The sequence below is a fragment of the Thalassophryne amazonica genome, chromosome 10 (assembly GCF_902500255.1).
Source record: "Thalassophryne amazonica chromosome 10, fThaAma1.1, whole genome shotgun sequence".
NCBI classification, from domain to species: Eukaryota; Metazoa; Chordata; class Actinopteri; order Batrachoidiformes; family Batrachoididae; genus Thalassophryne; species Thalassophryne amazonica.
In genome coordinates this window covers 27,120,011-27,144,183 of record NC_047112.1, presented here as the reverse complement: position 1 = coordinate 27,144,183, position 24,173 = coordinate 27,120,011, and the positions used below count along the sequence as shown (strand labels likewise).

At 40.5% G+C, this 24,173-nt stretch overlaps 1 protein-coding gene across 3 annotated transcripts in view; it reads left to right on the top strand.

Annotated features, from left to right (window-relative positions):
* The window catches only part of LOC117518488 (zinc finger protein GLIS1), a 238,252-nt gene that overhangs the window by 207,130 nt on the left and 6,949 nt on the right, over nt 1–24,173 (top strand). The gene's annotated exons all lie outside the window — the stretch shown is intronic.

Sequence of the window (24,173 nt, the reverse complement as noted above, 5' to 3'; positions counted from 1 at the left end):
TACAGAGCAAAAAGAGAAAGAAACACTCAGTGCATCATGGGAAGCCCCCAGCAGTCTAAGTCTATAGCAGCATAACTAAGGGATGGTTCAGGGTCACCTGATCCAGCCCTAACTATAAGCTTTAGCAAAAAGGAAAGTTTTAAGCCTAATCTTAAAAGTAGAGAGGGTGTCTGTCTCCCTGATCTGAATTGGGAGCTGGTTCCACAGGAGAGGAGCCTGAAAGCTGAAGGCTCTGCCTCCCATTCTACTCTTACAAACCCTAGGAACTACAAGTAAGCCTGAGAATGAAGCGCTCTATTGGGGTGATATGGTACTATGAGGTCCCTAAGATAAGATGGGACCTGATTATTCAAAACCTTATAAGTAAGAAGAAGAATTTTAAATTCTATTCTAGAATTAACAGGAAGCCAATGAAGAGAGGCCAATATGGGTGAGATATGCTCTCTCCTTCTAGTCCCCGTTAGTACTCTAGCTGCAGCATTTTGAATTAACTGAAGGCTTTTCAGGGAACTTTTAGGACAACCTGATAATAATGAATTACAATAGTCCAGCCTAGAGGAAATAAATGCATGAATTAGTTTTTCAGCATCACTCTGAGACAAGACCGTTCTAATTTTAGAGATATTGCGTAAATGCAAAAAAGCAGTCCTACATATTTGTTTAATATGCGCATTGAATGACATATCCTGATCAAAAATGACTCCAAGATTTCTCACAGTATTACTAGAGGTCAGGGTAATGCCATCCAGAGTAAGGATCTGGTTAGACACCATGTTTCTAAGATTTGTGGGGCCAAGTACAATAACTTCAGTTTTATCTGAGTTTAAAAGCAGGAAATTAGAGGTCATCCATGTCTTTATGTCTGTAAGACAATACTGCAGTTTAGCTAATTGGTGTGTGTCCTCTGGCTTCATGGATAGATAAAGCTGGGTATCATCTGCGTAACAATGAAAATTTAAGCAATGCCGTCTAATAATACTGCCTAAGGGAAGCATGTATAAAGTGAATAAAATTGGTCCTAGCACAGAACCTTGTGGAACTCCATAATTAACCTTAGTCTGTGAAGAAGATTCCCCATTTACATGAACAAATTGTAATCTATTAGATAAATATGATTCAAACCACTGCAGCGCAGTGCCTTTAATACCTATGGCATGCTCTAATCTCTGTAATAAACTTTTATGGTCAACAGTATCAAAAGCAGAACTGAGGTCTAACAGAACAAGCACAGAGATGAGTCCACTGTCTGAGGCCATAAGAAGATCATTTGTAACCTTCACTAATGCTGTTTCTGTACTATGATGAATTCTAAAACCTGACTGAAACTCTTCAAATAGACCATTCCTCTGCAGATGATCAGTTAGCTGTTTTACAACTACCCTTTCAAGAATTTTTGAGAGAAAAGGAAGGTTGGAGATTGGCCTATAATTAGCTAAGATAGCTGGGTCAAGTGATGGCTTTTTAAGTAATGGTTTAATTACTGCCACCTTAAAAGCCTGTGGTACATAGCCAACTAATAAAGATAGATTGATCATATTTAAGATCGAAGCATTAAATAATGGTAGGGCTTCCTTGAGCAGCCTGGTAGGAATGGGGTCTAATAGACATGTTGATGGTTTGGAGGAAGTAACTAATGAAAATAACTCAGACAGAACAATCGGAGAGAAAGAGTCTAACCAAATACCGGCATCACTGAAAGCAGCCACAGATAACGATACGTCTTTGAGATGGTTATGAGTAATTTTTTCTCTAATAGTTAAAATTTTATTAGCAAAGAAAGTCATGAAGTCATTACTAGTTAAAGTTAAAGGAATACTCAGCTCAATAGAGCTCTGACTCTTTGTCAGCCTGGCTACAGTGCTGAAAAGAAACCTGGGATTGCTCTTATTTTCTTCAATTAGTGATGAGTAGAAAGATGTCCTAGCTTTACGGAGGGCTTTTTTTATAGAGCAACAGACTCTTTTTCCAGGCTAAGTGAAGATCTTCTAAATTAGTGAGATGCCATTTCCTCTCCAACTTACGGGTTATCTGCTTTAAGCTGCGAGTTTGAGTTATACCATGGAGTCAGGCACTTCTGATTTAAAGCTCTCTTTTTCAGAGGAGCTACAGCATCCAAAGTTGTCTTCAATGAGGATGTAAAATTACTGACGAGATACTCTATCTCACTTACAGAGTTTAGGTAGCTACTCTGCACTGTGTTGGTATATGGCATTACAGAACATAAAGAAGGAATCATATCCTTAAACCTAGTTACAGCGCTTTCTGAAAGACTTCTAGTGTAATGAAACTTATTCCCCACTGCTGGGTAGTCCATCAGAGTAAATGTAATTGTTGTTAAGAAATGATCAGACAGAAGGGAGTTTTCAGGGAATACTGTTAAGTCTTCAATTTCCATACCATAAGTCAGAACAAGATCTAAGATATGATTAAAGTGGTGGGTGGACTCATTTACATTTTGAGCAAAGCCAGTTGAGTCTAATAATAGATTAAATGCAGTGTTGAGGCTGTCATTCTCAGCATCTGTGTGGATGTTAAAATCGCCCACTATAATTATCTTATCTGAGCTAAGCACTAAGTCAGACAAAAGGTCTGAAAATTCACAGAGAAACTCACAGTAACGACCAGGTGGACGATAGATAATAACAAATAAAACTGGTTTTTGGGACTTCCAATTTGGATGGACAAGACTAAGAGTCAAGCTTTCAAATGAATTGAAGCTCTGTCTGGGTTTTTGATTAATTAATAAGCTGGAATGGAAGATTGCTGCTAATCCTCCGCCTCGGCCCGTGCTACGAGCATTCTGGCAGTTAGTGTGACTCGGGGGTGTTGACTCATTTAAACTAACATATTCATCTTGCTGTAACCAGGTTTCTGTAAGGCAGAATAAATCAATATGTTGATCAATTATTATATCATTTACTAACAGAGACTTAGAAGAGAGAGACCTAATGTTTAATAGACCACATTTAACTGTTTTAGTCTGTGGTGCAGTTGAAGGTGCTATATTATTTTTTCTTTTTGAATTTTTATGCTTACATAGATTTTTGCTGGTTATTGGTGGTCTGGGAGCAGGCACCGTCTCTACGGGAATGGGGTAATGAGGGGATGGCAGGGGGAGAGAACCTGCAGAGAAGTGTGTAAGACTACAACTCTGCTTCCTGGTCCCAACCCTGGATAGTCACGGTTTGGAGGATTTAAGAAAATTGGCCAGATTTCTAGAAATGAGAGCTGCTCCATCCAAAGTGGGATGGATGCCGTCTCTTCTAACAAGACCAGGTTTTCCCCAGAAGCTTTGCCAATTATCTATGAAGCCCACCTCATTTTTTGGACACCACTCAGACAGCCAGCAATTCAAGGAGAACATGCGGCTAAACATGTCACTCCCGGTCCGACTGGGGAGGGGCCCAGAGAAAACTACAGAGTCCGACATTGTTTTTGCAAAGTTACACACCGATTCAATGTTAATTTTAGTGACCTCCGATTGGCGTAACCGGGTGTCATTACTGCCGACGTTAATTACAATCTTACCAAATTTACACTTAGCTTTAGCCAGCAGTTTCAAATTTCCTTCAATGTCGCCTGCTCTGGCCCCCGGAAGACAATTGACTATGGTTGCTGGTGTCACTAATTTCACATTTCTCAAAACAGAGTCGCCAATAACCAGAGTTTGATCCTCGGCGGGTGTGTCGTTGAGTGGGGAAAAACGGTTAGAAATGTGAACGGGTTGGCGGTGTACACGGGGCTTCTGTTTAGGGCTACGCTTCCTTCTCACAGTCACCCAGTCGACCTGCTTTCCCGGCTGCTCGGGATCTGCCGGAGGGGAACTAACGGCGGCTAAGCTACCTTGGTCCGCACCGACTACAGGGGCCTGGCTAGCTGTAGAATTTTCCACGGTGCGGAGCCGAGTCTCCAATTCGCCCAGCCTGGCCTCCAAAGCTACGAATAAGCTACACTTATTACAAGTAACATTACTGCTAAAGGAGGCCAAGGAATAACTAAACATTTCACACCCAGAGCAGAAAAGTGCAGGAGAGACAGGAGAAGCCGCCATGCTAAACCGGCTAAGAGCTAGTAGCTGCGCTAAGCTAGCAGATTCCTAAAAACACACAAAGTGAATAATGTGTACATAATTTAGAGGTGATTCAGCAGAGGGAGTGCTTTAGTTAAGGCACGTGAAGATTACACTGTGAAACAAATCGTTATCTAGGTAACTAGATCAATCTAACTGCGCAGATTAAACAGCTAACAGATACAGCAAAACACCGCTGTGCTCCGGAACAGGAAGTGATACAATACCACAGTGAGAGCCAACCACCAGTAGAGGCAGCATTGGCCACCAGTAGAGGCCAAACACAAGGCGAACAAGAACAACAAAAACACTTTGGGCTGTATATTCACGTTGCTTCTGTTAAACTTTGTAAACAAGCCCAGTAACACACACAGAGGTAGAACAGTCCTCAAAAACAGTTCAGGCTCCGCAGGCCTGGGAGGATACAAAACGTGCTGTGAGCGCACGCTGAAGAAACACGATCCCATCAACATTAGCACTCACACACCCCCGTAAAACTTTCAGTTTAAAATAATAAAAAATAACGATAACCATAAAATAAGATTAGCCACTTATTTTTTCAATAATGTCAATATAATGTCAATAATAACAAAATTGGCCACTGGCTCTACTGTTGTATTACTCACACGACATCCATCGCTGCTATTTCCCTTGAGGCTTCTTCTGGACAGTCAAATGAGAGCACTTTACCGTTATGAGAGAAGCGCAGAGTCGCAGGGTAGAGCATCCTGAATCTGACTTTCTTGTCAATCAACATCTGGCACGCCGTGTTGAAACTTTGTCTCTGTCGTCTGATTTGTTGTGGGAGGTCTTGGCGAATGGTTATCTTTGCTCCCTCGTAGATTAGCTCCTTCCCCTTGCTGAGACTGAGCACCTTCATCTTATCTGCGGAGTAATGCAGCTTCATTATGACTGCTCTCGGTGCGCCTGGTCTCGATGGCCCGGTACTTCTGTGGCAGTGGTCCAATCGGATTCTTCCCTTTTTGGTTTCCAATTTTAAAAGTGCGGGGAGCCAGGTTTCAAAAAGGAGAGCGCATCTTTCCCCTCAGTCCCCTCATTCACGCCGAAGATTCGGAGATTGTCTGTACGGCTTCTCAATTCCTGATTATCCATCCGATTTGTGAGCTCCTCGAGCCTGCTCTCTACACGCAGCAGCCTGACCTCCATGTCAGCGATAGTGTCTTCCGTGACAGATATGCGTGATTCTGCCTCATCCAGGCGCCTTGTACTGTTATCGAGAGTAGCTTGGATTGTGTCCAGTTTGCCCGTGATAACATTCATCTTCTCTTCAACAACCGTGCCAACTGTCTCTTTGATATTAGCTGTTAGCTGGGACAAATCAAATGGGCAGCTCTGCTCAGCTGTAGGGACAGCCGGGGTAGTCTCTGTACCATGCGCACTGCTAGCATTAGCTGTTGGGTTAGCTTTAGCTTCGGTGTTAGCTTGACTCCGAAGTTGCAAAGCACCCTTGGAGGTCTTCTTATCAACATTTTCCGCGGTCACCTTTTTGGAGGACATCTTATCAAGTTGCTAGTGGCTTAATTTTGATAACATGGCAGTATTAATGTCATTAAAAGTACAATATTAGGAAAGTTTCACCGGGAGCTCTTAAGTTTCGATCTTCTCAGGGTGACGTCATCCCGGAAGTCCCAAACAATTCTAAAACTGAAAACGCTGTTTTCTTTTAACCTAATAACACCTCTGAACTTATTTACAAGACATTTTGCTGATGGTGACATTGCTTTGTGGTGTACTTGTTCAGCTTAGTTTCTGGTATATTATGTAAAAGCTACTAAGACATAAACTCTTCTAAAACTGAAAACGCTGTTTTTGAGCATAATAACACCTCTGAACTTATTTACAAGACATTTTGCTGAGGTTAGCATGGTGACATCACTTTGTGGTGTAGCTACTTGCTAACAGCTTTGTTTTCTGCTATATTATGTAAAAGCTAGCGAGAAATAACAATTCTGAAACTGAAAACGCTGCTTTTTAAATTAATAACACCTCTGAACTTATTTACAAAACATTTCGCCGAGGTTAGCATGGTGACATCACTTCCTGGTGTAGCTACTTGCTACACCAGGAAGTGATTTGTTTCTGGTATATTATGTAAAAGCTAGCAAGAAATAAACACTTCTAAAACTGAAAATGCTGTATTTAGAACCTGATAACACCTCGGGAGTCATTTATAAGACATTCTGGGGACATTAGTTTGCACTGTAATTTTCGTTAACTCAAAGCTTACTTCCTGTGAGTTAAATTTGTCTCATTATTAACTGCAGATGCATAAAGGGTGATCTAAAAAGATATATTCCTTGATTTGCACAACATGAATAAATGATGATTTGATTTGAGCATGTACAAATTGTACGTAAGACAATAGGATCTTAATAATTAATTAAACTGCAAATTATAAAGAATACAATGTTCACACAGCCGAGGATATTTTAGTATTGCATTATATTTACTTGTTTTTACTTGGCAGTTGTAAATGTCACCATCTTGGTAGTGCCTGACTCCACCTAATTCTTGGCCAACCCATAAAAAGATAAATAAGTAGATTGTGTATACGAGGTCTGTGAGAAAACTATCTGACCTTTTTATTTTATGCAAAAAATATATGGATTTGATTCATATGTTTTTACCTCAGCCAAGCTTGAACCTTCTTGCGCATGCGTGAGTTTTTTCGCCTATCTCGGCTTTCAGTGGCTTACCAGTCGAGTGAGTATAAGAGAAATTGTGGAGAGCTGGGCATGTCCCAACTTGTCCTCTGACACTCCAAAATGGAGGTGTTCTTTGTCTCGCTCCATCAGCGAATCCGTCGTGACGCGCGAAGCCTCCACGCGGCTTTCCATGACAAAATCTCTTGTTAAAAGTGAAATCTGCTGGAAAATGGCTGATGTCCAGCTCTTGTGATAACCAGAGAAATTGCACACGATGGTCCCGGATCGACACAGCCATCTGTTTAGAAATGAAATGGTCGTTTCTGCCTGTCGATCGCAGCTCAGAGCGCGGTGCACCGTGCGCAGCGCACCATGCGCCATTGTGGGCCGTCCTTAAAGCGGTAGTAACACTCCTTAATCTCTGTGAAGCCCATAAAATTTTCAGCAAAAGCCAAATGAATTTTCCGAATGGTTTCCAGCTGCCTGTCTCTAACAGTTTCTGAAAAAATTCTGATGGAACAAAGCCCAAATCATTCCGCCATTTCCTCGCAATGAAAAAATGACAAGGGGGTGGACCAGTGCTCACTCAAAGCCTGCCCACAGGCGAATGACGCAACCGACAGGCGTGAAAAAACTCACGCATGCGCACGAAGGTTCAAGCTTGGCTGACGTAAAAATATATGAATCAAATCCATATATTTTTTGCATAAAATAAAAAGGTCGGATACTTTTCTAACATACCTCCTATATGTATTTGTGAATGCAATGGTGTTTGAACATGTTTTTACCCATGCAGATCTTCAGTAAATGAGGCCCTATATGCACTGGGTTGTAGTATTAATCAACTGGTTTCAGAATTACATTTGGGCAGATATTATTTTTTCTAGAGGAAACACTGTTTTTTACCATGCATACTTAATGTCCCTGTAACAGTAGGAACATCTTTAAGGATGAATTCTCCATAGCAGTTTTCTTTATGGAATTAATTAAGAGCTGTCAGGATTTGCTTAACTTAGCTTTTAACCAGGATGCTGTAGTCCATCTCTCAAGTGCAGCTTTAGCTTGCTAACCAGAACCAGAAGTGTTCCCACCACTGTGTGCCAAAGAAGCCCCTTTTATCCATCAGGGGAGGCTTAATGGTCAGCTCCAAAGACAGAGAAGAGATCAGAGAGAGAGGAGGGCTGAGGAGGACACAGTCTTATCCCTGCTCCCGAGTGGCACAGGTAGTTCCAGGTGAAGGAAGATGAACGAGGAGCAGAGCAGGACAGCTTGTGAATCCAAAGTCTTTCTCATCCTGTCACACTTTCATGGTCTAGACTGCAAGGGGAACTCCTATTTTAATGTGACAAGAGTGCACTGCTTTATTAGTCTCACGGTTACACCAGATTTATGAAACATTCTGGGAAAACAATGTTTAAAAATATAATATTCCATTAAAGCTATAGCGCCTTTTGAATTTCACAAAACAGAAAACTTAGTGAAATCCAAGCATTATATAATAGGGTTTTTTGTAACATGTTGCAAAATTACAGCTCATTTTTAATGAAGAGGACCTATTTATCTGGGGACAGGGCTGGTAAAAAAAAAAAGAAAGAAAAAGCTTTTATATTAAAATAAAAGTCATGATTTTTTTATTCTATTGAATTAAATCAACCTTTGTTGATTTAAATCGACTTGTTTCATTTTTATTTATTACACTCTTCTAAATGAGACCATACAAATAATATCAATAGTTCTAATCTTTATTGACATGTTAAAACATAAATGTGCACATACAACATGGACAAGATTATTCCATGCTAAATATAATGACTACAACTATAATGTCCAATTATGTGAATGGACATTCTCAGTTTGGGAAATGTTATTGTTCAATACTTGAAAGCATTTTAGTCCTATTTGGTACTTATTTAGCCATAACGCAACTTTCAGGGGGCCTTTCCAGTCCATTACAGTTTCGTCACATTTCCTAACAAAAACAATTAAACTTAAATTAGGTTATAATAAGTGGCAAGAGTTTATATTTCAGAATTTATTGATCAATGAACGGTAGCAAAATGCTATCTTTTCTAGTCCCAAACTGGTCCTCAATGACCCATATGTGTGTTTTAGAGTACTGAATTGTGTTTCCAGGCCACCATTGGAAAGTACAGAGGTTTTCATTAAAGCTAAAATGCCTCCCGGCTGGCCACCAACCAGAAATACACGCATTCTGACTCACACATTCTTTGTCATATGGGGCAGATTTAGTAATGTAGAGGGTGATATCAGTGACAGTGTCTGGACTCAACTGTCAAATGAAAGTCCCTCTGTAAAATAATTTTATGGGGTGATTTAAATCATACCAGCTCTGAATTCCATAGTGAATATAGTCTTTTCTTTCATCACCGTCATGCAGACTAACTACAGGAGGAAGCTTGTGTGCACATCTGCAAGGTTTTGACATTATCTGTGACCAAGCTCACGTTAATAACCATAGGATTTCTTGTAAATCACTTTCAAATGTATCAAATGGTTACACCATCTGATCCCTTGAATTTTCCCCCTTAGGGGTTGAAATACTAAATTATTTCCAGACAGCATGAATTTTGGTCATCTTGGCAATATCATATTATGGATCCCTTATCTAAATGCTAACTAGTAAAATTATTGTGATGCCAAAGAATATTCTTTTTATGACTTAAATGTTTTTTTTAAACCCCAGTTGCAGTATACCTTTAAGTTCTAACAAATTTCAGGAAGTTGCATTGAAAGAACACAAATAAAACCTCCCTGGGGTATAAGTCCTCAACCCAAAGGAGGAGGGTTTTTAAACTGGGATTTTCAGGTCTTTGTGACATCATAAGGCAGGCTAAGATTAATGCTGCATTGGACTATGGTCGGAAGGCTGTAGCTGGAATTCAGATTTGTATCTTTTACAACCTCCTCCCATTTAAACTAATGAAGTCAGAGAACATTAATGCCCACATCCAAGACCATTTTTTATAGAGCTTGAATGCCCTATTATTACCCCTTCACACACAGTGCGAAGTTTGGACGGCATTTGGACAAAAATGGCAAAACAGCGCGAAACAGTTCGAAGTTAGCTCACGAAACAACGTGCACAAAACATTGCGCCGAGGGGCAGCGTGCACGAACCCAATGTGAGAGTTCAGGCACGTGCCAGTGTCTTTCGTGCAAGAACGGTGCCAGGTGCAGCACATGGCGCCGCTTATGTGGTATAAATAAAAAAATAAAAACCAGCCAGTACCTGTGGAACCACATCACGCCGGTTATGTGGAATAATTTTTTTTTTAAAAGAGAAAAACACACCACCTACTGGATGTGAACTCGCGCCTTTCAAAAGCTCTGATTACCAGTCAACGACTTTACCACTGAGCTATGGAGCTGTACTTTGAAAGCTGCGGGAATCTCCCTCATATCAGGAAGGACATGGAAGTATTACAAAAAAAAAAAAAAAAAAATCACAGCATATAAAAAACACCGCATTTATCAAGCGAGCATTACAAATATGATCCGTTCTGTAAATTACTCATGGTTACAGACACATAGTCATGAAATGACATGAATGAGAAACAGTTCACTCGTCTCATTCATGTCCACATCTGCTGGTGCGTCTCCAACCGGCTGTGCGTGTCTTGTGGACGATGCACTGCAGGACACCGCGTCATGTGGAACAGAGCTCACATGGATGATGTGACAGTGAGATCGCCTGCTGCGTGTTCTGATCTAACGGTCCGTTTCAACCTGGGAGCATCCTGTCCATGTGTGCGCAGTGCGCTCACTCGCTCGCTGCAGCACATCGCCACAGTGATATATGTTTTTATTTATGCCCACTTGATAACAGCAAACAGACACACACGCGTCACAGTGGGCAGTTGTTTGTCCATGTCCGTCCAAACACAGTACATGGTGTCCAGCTGGACTGTCCAGATTCACAGATTTCCACGGCCGCTTCAGTGGGAGGACATACGTCCTGTCATCTCAGCGCACACACCAAAGTTACACTCGTGTGGGACTTAGGCCTGGTTCACACGACAGGATTTTAAAATTATCTTTAGGTTTCCAAAACCTGAGAGACCACACATGTGGAGATAAAAAATCATAGCTCTAACAGGTTTGGTCATACAGTGTGTTGTGTTCAGCCACACCACACATGAACAGATTTCACACACGAACATTCCCAGCTTAGACAGGAAATCTCGCAAAATCTCTCGAGATTAAACGTGACTTCAGAGTAAACAAATGGAGATATGTACTTTGTGGACTATTTAAAACAGAGGGGAAAAAACAATACAAAAAGAAAAAGAAAAGGCGTTCTTTAAAGGAGTGGAGACAGCACGACCACCGGACTTTCTGGTAAGTCAGAACAGCTGTTTTGATTTTATTTTCCGCTCCATGCATCCGTCACCTCGCTTTCTGATTGGCTGCATGTCACATTCAGCAGGTGTGCTCACTTGTGGTCGGAGGACACAACACGCTGCGATATCCGGCCAAAAAAATCCAACATGTTGAACATCCCCGATTTGCGATTGAAGCGCTCCTGACGGCCTTCCAAGCAGATCAGAGCGCTCTTAACACACCACACACACCACAGGAATATCTGATAAGATAATCTTTAGTGACATCACGATTGTCGGGGCGTCCTTAAGATTGTCGGAAGGGGAAGATCAGGTCCGATATCGGCCAAATTATCCTGCCGTGTGAACCCGGCCTTAGACAAATTTCTCTGTGAGTATGAAGGTGATTGTCTGCAGTCTGTTATCGTGCCAAGAGTGCGACTGCCCACACATTTTCTAAGTGCCATGTGAGCAGTGTTAGATGTTTGTGTGTGTCACCTGGAATTTGGCCAGCACCTGCCGCGAGAGGGTGTGATGGGTTGCACAGCGCACACGTTGTCTTTCAGGCACTTGTGTGCGCACATAGTTGTAGCAACAGGTGTACGAGGCGTTGGAGGCAGGGACGATATTACACAGTTTGCACATGATTCCTGCGTCATGCGCACTAAGTGTGCACTTCGTCCAACCTTCGCACAAATTCCAGGTGACACACACGAACATCTAACACTGCTCACATGGCACTTAGAAAATGTGTGGGCAGTCGCACTCTTGGCACGATAACAGACTGCAGACAATCACCTTCATACTCACAGAGAAATTTGTCACATTTAAAAATCAAATGACAAAATAGAAGTAATAATAAAATAAAATGAGAAGAATAATACGGATAATGATAATAATAATAGTGTGTATATGATAAATCAAATCAAATCAATTTTATTTATATAGCGCCAAATCACAACAAACAGTTGCCCCAAGGCGCTTTATATTGTAAGGCAAGGCCATACAATAATTACGTAAAAACCCCAACGGTCAAAACGACCCCCTGTGAGCAAGCACTTGGCGACAGTGGGAAGGAAAAACTCCCTTTTAACAGGAAGAAACCTCCAGCAGAACCAGGCTCAGGGAGGGGCAGTCTTCTGCTGGGACTGGATGGGGCTGCGGGGAGACAATCGGGAAAAAGACATGCTGTGGAAGAGAGCAGAGATCAATCACTAATGATTAAATGCAGAGTGGTGCATACAGAGCAAAAAGAGAAAAACACTCAGTGCATCATGGGAACCCCCCAGCAGTCTAAGTCTATAGCAGCATAACTAAGGGATGGCTCAGGTAAGAAGAACCTAAACAATTATGAATACATTAAGACAGTAAATTAACATTTAAAAAATTACATAATTAACAGGAAATAAAAGGGTTGAGTTCTTCTTCTAAAAACTGTTAAGGTCTAAGGTTCTAAAAACATTCTGGTCTCACACGTCATTCCAACTCATTATAGAAACTTTGCACAGTTTATTACCACCCTTAAAATATCAGCTACCTATTTTATAAACACTACCCAATCTAGAGCCCATGGATCCCCACAGCAACAAGCTACTGTGACTTTAAGTTCAGAATTGTGTGGCTGTACTTTGTCTTTATTGGCCACTTCCAAAGTCTTGTGCTGGGATGAGTTGTGTCCATGTAGTTGTTCCAGTGTAGCCATTTTTCCAGCTGATTCAGTGGCCTAATAGAGAACAGTAGCATCTTACGTGACAGGAAGTGCGTAATGATTTCCAGAGAGTCAGTAAAAAGAAATTGTGACGTTAAATACATGTTGTCATATTTGGGTGTTATTACCTTTTATGTCAACCATGGTGTCAGGTGTCACTCAGATACCATGATCATTTGTGGACAACATCACTTGAACAGCCTCACAGATATTATGCATGACTGCATCCAATTACAGCACCTCGATTGTTAATTTATTATTTTGCCACAGGTGTAACTCTAAAATGTTCTCTACAGCAAAACATTTTTTACAATATAAAAATTACAAAAGTATTTCTTTGTGTTAAAGGGAAACAGTAAAGAATAAATGAAAATAATCAAGTGATTACAGAGCTATTATCAAAATAAAGTTTTCAACAAATGATGACTAAAATAGTTAGCTATCCAAAATGTAAAAAAAAGATAAAAAGGAAAGAAAAAAATTACCTTAAACAGGCTAAAATAAGTGTGATGCCCTTTACATTCTAAAATAGGTAGCACAGGTGTGACTACAATGTGGTACTGTTTTCTACACTCAACAAAAACACATTTTTTTATGAGCTGAAGTAACATATTTAAGACGTCTATGCACAAAAAGTTTATTTTTGTCCAATTTTGTTCACAAATGTGTTAAAATCTGTTTTCACGAGATAATTTAGAGTGACCTTTTATTGCAGCCCATACAAACACACATCTGTGCAATAATCATGCTGCTTAATCAGCATCTTGTTATGTCACACCTGTTCGGTGGATACATTATCTTGGCAAAGGTGAAGTGCTCAGAAACACAAATTTTAACAAATATGTGATTAAAATTCTAGGAAAATAAACTTTTTGTGTGCATCCAAGTCTTAAATCTTTGACTTCAACTCATGGGAATGAAAATGAAAGTGCTGCATTTACTGTATATTTTTATTGAGTATACGGTATTATGTACAGACTTGGAACAGATGTTTTTTGTGGTCATCCAAAGTGACTCTGCTGCCCTCATAAACCATTCTGCTGTCGCTTTTAGAAAACTCTTTATGTTCTCTTAATGCAGTAGAGCTCAAAGGTGGTGTCACTCTACTACAGTAGCACAAAAATATTTTACTTATCTGTCTGAAACCTTCAATCTTTTCAGGATTTTTTAACCTTTACTCAAAACTCCCCTGTTATTAAACATTTAGGAATCACTGGCCAACAGTCACATCAGTCTCTCGGCCAAGAGTGGGTGAGTAGACTGGAAATAGAAGAGTTGTACAGAATGGTCAGTGAAGACATCAAGAGATTTATGTGGTGTATGAAAGATTCCCCTCATACCTCCAACCTGAGTGGTTTGCTTGCAAGAGTAGAGCGAGCAGGGCCAGGGGCAGCTGGCAGTGATTAGCCTATGATTCACTTTAGCTGCACATAGAGGCAGCTTGTAAAAATATGAACAGTATAACTGTTTCCTGAGTTTGTGCTGACAGCAGCTCCTGGGATAACGCTGCACTCTGCAGGAACACATGTCCATACTCTGGACCCGTGCCAACCAGTGGATTAGCCGAGCTCTCTAACAGCTAGCTTCCCCTAAACTGGACTAACATAAGGGGTTACACAGCTTCCTGAAATGATGTGAATGCCATGTCAGATTATGTATTCTACAAGTGCAGTCCTTATACAGTAACTGAATGCTAGTAATTTCACAATCATGACTGTCAATCTATGAATCGCTACCACTTCTTGTCAATTTCCAAGATGGTTGTCCAAGATGGCTGTCAAATGTGCCCATTCTAATCTTTAAGAGGTGATGATTTGATTTATCCAGTAAATCTTGAGAATTAAAAAGCCCCTGTAATTATTTTCTTCAGAATGGTCAATGAAAACCCAAGCTTACGATTACTGAAATGTAACAAATTATGCTCAAACTTCAGCAGTCTAACAAATTCCCATAGATTCATAACCAGTCACAGAGGCAACAGAGAACTATTCCAAAGACATTAAGTTTAAGTTGTTTATGACCTCTGTCAAGTGTAACTGAACAAAAAATATAAAACTTGAAATACCTACTCAATGACCCCAAAGGACCGTTTAAATAATGTCATTAGAGCTTTAAAATATGGCTGTGGATGCAGGTACGAAACTCTGACCCCGAGAAGTAGTCGGTGGCTACAGGTATAAGACATTTCTCTCTGAGTGGCCACTAAAATTTATTTCTTCCCTTGTTCATAACTCCATTGCGTCACTGGCAATTAAGCCCTGCAGTACATTGTGAATACAGTGTTAATAGAACTGGATTCAGTTATCACCACTCAGAAAATTCAGAGCACAACACACTCAGTACTACCACTGGTCATATAGTATGTGGAAATACTGGATATTACCACTCGGGATACAAATTTAATATCTGTAGCCGTGTCCTTAAAATAATAGGGCAAATAAAAGTATGTGTCAGATGTTTGGAGCTGATTTATATTTGGATAATATTGCATGAGAGACATAATTAATTACTCTTGCACATTTAAATAATTGTGTAAACAAATTAGCGCTTGTGGGGAAGACAACAAACTTGAAATCAATTTTCTTCTGTTTTATTCTCATTTTTGACAATAATTCCTCAGTGCTTCAAGTATTTGCATGCTGCAGTCACAATAGGGACTGACAGTACCACAATGTGCTAGGGTCCATTGAAATAGGCTAGAACCTTATTGGTGCTGCAGCTATTCTGTTGTAAATCTCAAACATACACACATTAAACATTACAGGTGCAATGTTAAACTGTTTGATAAAATTATTCACTTGGTCAGCATGACATTACCCAGTGAATGTTATATAAGAGACACTCATTTCTAAGTCATCTACATGCTAATTAGCATAGCCGTAAGCCTGATCATAAACTAAGAATTATCAAATGGTATGTACAAATAATTGTGCTATCCAGTATTTCTTTTCTTCTTCTTACCATTTACTACAAATGGTAATCTGTTTTGAGGACATTTTATACTATGGTAGGGCACAATTTTATAAAAAGTTGCATCATGGTGAAGCTAGTATGAACATCATTATTCTGAGTATGCCAAAATAAGTAACTAGTTAATATGGCTACTAGCGAATACTAAATTACTAGTTTTAAGAAGGGAGTATTTTTTCATTGCCCAGTTTTACAACTAACTCAAAATGATCTTTCCATTTTTGGAAAAAGTTATGTTATAGTAAAACAAAAAATAAAATAAATGTAATTAACTAATTAATCAATCAATCAATTATTAAACCAGCTAGTTAATAGGGGTGGGAAAAATATCAATACCTACAATTTCATGATATAGAATTTTACAATATAAGAATTGGTATGATTAAAACTGGTTCAAACAGGTAGATATGCAGCCTCACTTATATTCAACAGAGGATGTAGTTGTATTGTAGACTTAATCTGAATGTTACCTGATGTCACCTCCATTTCAAACACAGCGCTTCACTTTTTCCAATTTTTTTATGTTACAGCCTTATTCCAAAATGGATTAAATTAATATAATATAATGACAATGTGAATAAACTAACTAAAAAACTAAGATATCACATAAATATTAATACACAAGTATTCACAGCCTTTACCATGAAGCTCAAAATAGAGCTCAGGTGCATCCTGTTTACACTGATCATCCTGAGATGTTTCTACAGCTTAATTGGAGTCCACCTGGGGTAAATTCAGTTTATTGGACATGATTTGGAAAGACACGCACCTGTCTATATATAAGGTCCCACATATGACACGTCAGAGCACAAACTAAGCACGAAGTCAAAGGAATCGTCTGTAGACCTCTGAAACAGGATTGTCTCAAGGTACACATCTGGGGAAGGGTACAGAAACATTTCTGATGCTTTGAAGGTCCCAATGAGCACAGTGGTCTCTATCATCCATAAATGGAAGAAGTTCAGATCTACCAGGACTCTTCCTAGAGCTGGCCGTCCGTCTAAACTGAGCTATCAGGGAGAAGAGCCTTAGTCGAGGAGGTGAACAAGAACCTGATGGTCACTCTGTCAGAGCTCCAGCATTCCTCTGTGCAGAGAGGAGAACCTTCCAGAAGGGCAACCATCTCTGCAGAAATCCACCAATCAGGCCTGTATGGTAGAGTGGCCAGACGGAAGCCACTCCTTAGTAAAAGGCACATGGCAGCCCACCTGGAGTTTGGCGAAAGGCACCTGAAGGACTCTAAGACCATGGGAAACAAAATTATCTGGTTTGTCTGATGAGACAAAGATTGAACTCTTTGGCGTGAATGCTAGGCGTCATGTTTGGAGGAAAATAGGCACAGTGAAACATGGTGGTGGCAGCATCATTCTCTGGGGATGTTTTTCAGCAGGAACTGGGAGACAAGTCAGGATTGAGGGAAAGATGAATGCAGAAATGTACAGAGACATCCTGGATGAAAACCTGCTCCAGGGCGAGCTTGGCTCAGATGGGAGCAATAGTTCAGCAGGACAATGACCCTAAGCCAGGGGTGCCCAGGTTTGATCCTCGAGATCTGCCTTCCTGACACTCGTCTCCCTGCTCCAACACACCTGAATCCAATGAAAGGCTCATTAAAAACCTGCTAACGAGTCTTTCATTGGATTCAGGTGTGCTGGAACAGGGAGACAACGAATAGTGTCAGGAAGGTAGATCTCGAGGACCAAACCTGGGCACCCCTGCCTTAAGCACACAGACAAGATATAAAGGAGTGGCTTCAGGATAACTCTGTGAATGTCCTTGAGTGACCCAGCCAGAGCCCAGACCTGAATCCAACTGAACATCTCTGGAGAGATCTGAAAATGTCTGTGCACCGACGCTCACCATCCAGCCTGATGGAGCTTGAGAGGTGCTGCAAAGAGGAATGGGCAAAACTGCCCAAAGATAGGTGCACCAAGCTAGCTTGTACAACCCCTGGCAAAAATTATGGAATCACCGGCCTTGGAGGATGTTCATTCAGTTGCTTAATTTTGTAGAAAAAAAGCAGATCACAGACATGACACAAAACTAAAGTCATTTCAAATGGCAACTTTCTGGCTTTAAGAAACACTATAAGAAATCAAGAAAAAAAAATTGTGGCAGTCAGTAACGGTTACTTTTTTAGACCAAGCAGAGGGAAAAAAATATGGAATCACTCAATTCTGAGGAAAAAATTATGGAATCATGAAAAAAAAAAAAAAACGCTCCAACACATCACTAGTATTTTATTGCACCACCTCTGGCTTTTATAACAGCTTGCAGTCTCTGAGGCATGGACTCTATGAGTGACAAACAGTACTCTTCATCAATCTGGCTCCAACTTTCTCTGACTGCTGTTGCCAGATCAGCTTTGCAGGTTGGAGCCTTGTCATGGACCATTTTCTTCAAATTCCACCAAAGATTTTCAATTGGATTAAGATCTGGACTATTTGCAGGTCATGACATTGACCCTATGTGTCTTTTTGCAAAGAATGTTTTCACAGTTTTTGCTCTATGGCAAGATGTATTATCATCTTGAAAAATGATTTCATCATCCCCAAACATCCTTTCAATTGATGGGATAAGAAAAGTGTCCAAAATATCAACGTAAACTTGTGCATTTATTGATGATGTAATGACAGCCATCTCCCCAGTGTCTTTACCTGACATGCAGCCCCATATCATCAGTGACTGTGGAAATTTACATGTTCTCTTCAGGCAGTCATCTTTATAAATCTCATTGGAACAGCACCAAACAAAAGTTCCAGCATCATCACCTTGCCCAATGCATATTCATCACTGAATATGACTTTCATCCAGTCATCCACAGTCCACGGTTGCTTTTCCTTAGCCCATTGTAACCTTGTTTTTTTCTGTTTAGGTGTTAATGATGGCTTTCGTTTAGCTTTTCTGTATGTAAATCCCATTTCCTTTAGGCGGTTTCTTACAGTTCGGTCACAGACGCTGACTCCAGTTTCCTCCCATTCGTTCCTCATTTGTTTTGTTGTGCATTTTCGATTTTTGAGACATACTGCTTTAAGTTTTCTGTCTTGACGCTTTGATGTCTTCCTTGGTCTACCAGTATGTTTGCCTTTAACAGCCTTCCCATGTTGTTTGTATTTGGTCCAGAGTTTAGACACAGCTGACTGTGAACAACCAACATCTTTTGCAACATTGCGTGATGATTTACCCTCTTTTAAGAGTTTGATAATCCTCTCCTTTGTTTCAACTGACATCTCTCGTGTCAGAGCCATGATTCATGTCAGTCCACTTGGTGCAACAGCTCTCCAAGGTGTGATCACTCCTTTTTAGATGCAGACTAACGAGCAGATCTGATTTGATGCAGGTGTTAGTTTTGGGGATGACAATTTACAGGATGATTCCATAATTTATTCCTCAGAATTGAGTGAGTCCATATTTTTTCCCTCTGCTTGGTCTAAAAAAGTAACCGTTACTGACTGCCACAATTTTTTTTCTTGATTTCTTATAGTGTTTCTTAAAGCCAGAAAGTTGCCATTTGAAATGACTTTAGTTTTGTGTCATGTCTGTGATCTGCTTTTTTTCTACAAAATTAAATAACTGAATGAACATCCTCCGAGGCCGGTGATTCCATAATTTTTGCCAGGGGTTGTAGCATCATATTCAAGAAGACATGAGGCTGTAATTGCCGCCAAAGGTGCATCAACAAAGTATTGAGCAAAAGGGTGTGAAAACTTGTATACATGTGATTTCTGCATTCCGGATGCACTGTACCTAAAGGAGCATCACTAACAGAGTGCAAAAATTAAGGATGAGGACGAGACTTTTCTTGTATGTTAAAAGGTTGAGGAGCGCAGACCGTTCATGAACCAAACATATGGACCAGCTGCTCGGCTCAGAGCAGACGTGCAGCATATACATGGCATCCACTTTTCACTTAAGCATGGAAAAAATAATCCAACATAGCAAAAATCATTCCCTGATACCAGCTAGCATAACATTAACATGGTCAATGACTCAACAATTTCCAGAAGCAACTCTGTAAAAATTACTGCATATTCAGCTGTGAAGTTTGGGTTCTGGTAGATAGAACCAAAGATCAGTGAATCTCCTTTTTTCGGCTATGTTGGCATCTTTTATCATGCAAACCATGGCCATAAAATAAACTTAAGACACAGGCATATCCAGTTACTTGTGAAGCCTTGTTGTAAATCGCATGGCCCTGGTTGGCCACTAGATGTTTGTGTTGCCTGCATGAAGGAATTTTTGGCTGAATAAGTGGGGACCACTGCAGTTGGCTTTGTCAAACTTTGTGGAATAAACTGACCACCGGCAGGAAGGATTTGTTGTGTCCTTCACCTTTGTTATGTCACTTTCCTCCAAATGCCCTGCATGAAGGCAATGCCAGCTGCTGAGTGCTAAGCAAGACAGCCCAGGCATCGCTCCCTCAAACAGGTTCCAGCCAGGCAGCAGTGAGCAGTCATCTAAAAGTTTGGCTGCTTCCAGCAACACTCTGTCATCACATTCATATAGCGCGTAGTGCAAACCATATGCTTCCACAGCTCATCGGCACATAGTTACACAGCAGTAGTTCGTGTGTTTGCATTCCCCATACGCAGTCATGAGAGGGTACTAAGTAGCTGTTGAATATTTGGGGAGGTGATTGGACAGCTCAGTTTTAAAAGGTAAGTGCTGTTAAAATGACATTTTGAGGTTTGCACGAACTATAAATTTGGGTGAATAAATACCAGGTGTGGTTCATGTTGGCTCTACGCCTATGTAATGTTTGTAGTCATGTTTCGCCAAGTTGGACTTTTCCACATGATGTAATTCTCCAAAAGTTTTAGATTAATTGGTGTGTAGACAATAATGACAATACTAATATTAATAATAACATAATCTTCATACCAGAGGATGTTACGTAGAATGTAATCTGATATACACCTGCAGGCTTCTACATTCTACATCTATTTTACAGATTTTTGAGAGTGAACCATTGTGCTTATCATACATACATACATATATATCTTCACCCGCTTATCTGGGATCAGCTGGTAACAGCTCCAGCAGGGGACCCCAAACTTCCCTTTCCCATGCCACATTAACCACCTAGGACTGGTGGATACTGAGGCATTCCCAGGCCAGTGTGGAGATATAACCTCTCCATCTAGTCCTGGGTCTTCCCCAGGGTCTCCTCTCAGCAAGAAGTCTGGGCATCCTTACCAGATGCCCGAACCACCTCAGCTGGCTCCTTTCAATACAAAGGAGCAGCTGCTCTACTCCAAGCTCCTCACAAATGACTGAGCTTCTCACCTTATTTCTAAGGAAGACACCAGCCACCCTCCTGGGGATACCCATTTCAGATGCTTATACCTGCAATCTAGTTCCTACGGTCATGAACCAACCCTCATGACCATAGGTGAGACTGGGAACAAAGACTGACCAGTAGATCAAGAGCTTCGCCTTTTGGCTCAGCTCCCTTTTGTCACAAGAGCACAGTGAGCGAATGCAACACCACCCCTGCTGCGCTGATTCTCCAGGCAATCTCATGCTCCATTGTCCCCTCATTCATGAACAAGACCTCGAGGTACTTGAACTCCTTCAGTTCGGGCAAGACCTCATTGCCCCCTGGAGTAGGCAATCCATCGGTTTCCTGCTGAGAACCATGGCCTCAGATTTAGAGGTGCTGATCCTCATCCTAGCTGCTTCACACTCGCCTGTGAACCGATCCAGTGAGTGTTGGAGGTCACAAGCTGATAAAGCCAACAGGACCACATCATCTGCAAAGAGCAGTGATGAAACCCTGAGCCCACAAAACTGGAAACCCTCTTTCCCCTGACTACACCTCGATATCCTGTTCATGAATATCACATACAGGGTTGGTGACAAGGTGCAGCCCTGGTGGAGGCCAACCCCCACTAGAAACGAGCCCAATGTACTGCCGAGAACCTGAACATAGCTCTCGCTTTGTGAGCACAGAGATTGGATGGCCCTGAGAAGGGACCCCCTCACTCCATATGCCCACATCACTTCCCACAGTATCTCCCGGGGTACCGATCATACGCCTTCTCCAAGTCCACAAAACACATGTAGACTGGATGGGCATACTCCCAGGCACCCTCCAGGATCCTTGTGAGCATGAAGAGCTGGTCAGTTGTTCCACAACCAGGACGGAACCTGCATTGTTTCCCTTCAATCTGACTATCGTGGTTGTCAGCGTTGGTATTATAATCAGATGGTATAGCCTTAAATGGGAACTCCCAGGTTTTTCAACCTGGGCTGTTATATTACAGGATGCTTTTGGGTTCATCGTTTCACTTTGAACAAAACAATTTTAATCAGCCCATTATTGAAGTAGAATGAAAACGTCATCTCAAGATTATAAATGGTCAAAAACAGTTGTGGTTATAACTCACATGTAGCTCATCTTTCTCCTGAACAATGAACACGCTGTGGGTTCATTACTGTGCTCCACCCACCTAAAAAGCTGCATGGGTACACTACATGGGTAAATTGTACATGAACTGTACAACGAAATGAGAAACTAAAACAAGGAATTAAACAACAAATAGACAGTGTGGCTTGGGATAGTGCCATAAATTTTGTTGGTTCTACAAATTACTAATGACTAACTCTAAACACTGTTGTAATGCATTTTGAAACGTTTCGAACATTGTTCCTGAGTTTATATATAAACAAAGACATCTTGAGCTGTGCTGAATGGGGCCTCAGTATGTCACCGACTGATTCAAAACAAATGCTTCAAAACCTTTCAGTTGGTTTGATGTCAAAATATATGAAAACCCGAGTCAATGAACTAATCCTGCCTTAAATACCTTCACCAACAAAGTTGAAGGAGGTTATGTCCACCCCCGTTTGCTTGTTTGTTTGTCTGTTTGTGAACAGCCTGAGCCCACAATTTTTCATATATCATAATTTTTACTGAAGGTACATATCCTGATAAGCAAGAACTGATTCAGTTTACAAGGCCAGGAAAAATCTTGGAAATATGGAAAAATCCCTGTCTTTAACATTGAACGAGTATTCAAAAATTCATAAATCTGTCAAAAAAGATCGCATTTGAAAGCGTTATGTAGGATGGCAGCTTTTATGAACTGACAAAGTTTGATCCGAATCTGATCCAGATTACAGATTTTGTGGCCATTTAAATTTAACATCGAAAACAACCCCATTTAATGTATATTTTACATTATATCTTAATCAAATGTCCCCCAATCACTCTCATATTTGAAAGTGAGGTGCAGACTGGCACTCACTATCACCTGAAGATTTTGTGGATTTGCACTTGACTTTAATACTGAAAAGCCCATTTGGTGTACATTTTGCATTATATCTCAATCAAACGTACCTCAATCACTCTCATTTTTCTATTATGGATTTACCTACACCACCAATAATGGATGGAGGTTCCGACTTTATGCCTGTTTGTCTTCCAGTTATCAGTCGGAAACCAAGTGCCAAAAAGCAATGACAAATTGTGCATAACAGAGATAAACAATGTTCTGTGAAAATCAGAAAAAGAATTCAGAAACCAACAAAAACAAAACTGACACCACCAAAAACAACTTTGATTCAAGTGCATGAACTAAACACATACTGTTGACATTTGATCACATCTATTTAACTTATGAAAAGCCACTTCTAACAGGACAGGAAAGTGATTGCATTTGTTGTATATTGCTTTCGAAGAGTTATTGTTGGAACAATTATTTTTCAAATACTTTTGGTATATTTGACTAATGAATATTTCGATCAAACTTTCAAAGTTGTGGAAATAAACCTGTCAACTGATTGCTTATTGTTGTTAGCAGTAAACACTCACATTAGTTGAGTTCACGGATTTTAATTGCATGCATTTGCTTGTTGTTGGGACAAAGAATTTTGAAGAGCTCTTACCAATGCACAGATCTGCTCTTGATGCTCTGAAGTCAAGCCAGTTGCAGTAGTGACTGAGGTCTTAATTACCTGTGTGAGATAACTGGTACCACGTTTTAACATTAGCAAAAAAGGAATTGCAAAAAATAATTCAAATTACTCATGAAATTGTATTTATATGTGTAATTATTTTTAAAAGGTAACTGTATGATTAATCAATTACTTTTCCAAAAACACAATAGTAATCATAATTGATGGCTTTTAAAAACAATTGTATTTGTAATGAATTGCTTTAAAAGTATTCTGATTCAAACAGTGTTGCGCTTTCTTCTCTTTAGGCCACAAAGCGTGGGGCTTCTGAGTGGAGTGTGTATGTGTTCACGCATGCACGGCGGGTTGGCTTCGCTTGAATGCACAATCTGGAGTTTGTTGACTTAAGATCATAATATGTGGTAGGAGGACAATTACATGTGGGGAGCTGAAGTTTCCACACGCCTGGACTGTTTCTTCTGCATGTTTAAGATCACTAACTGCTCCACTGGGTTTGTCAG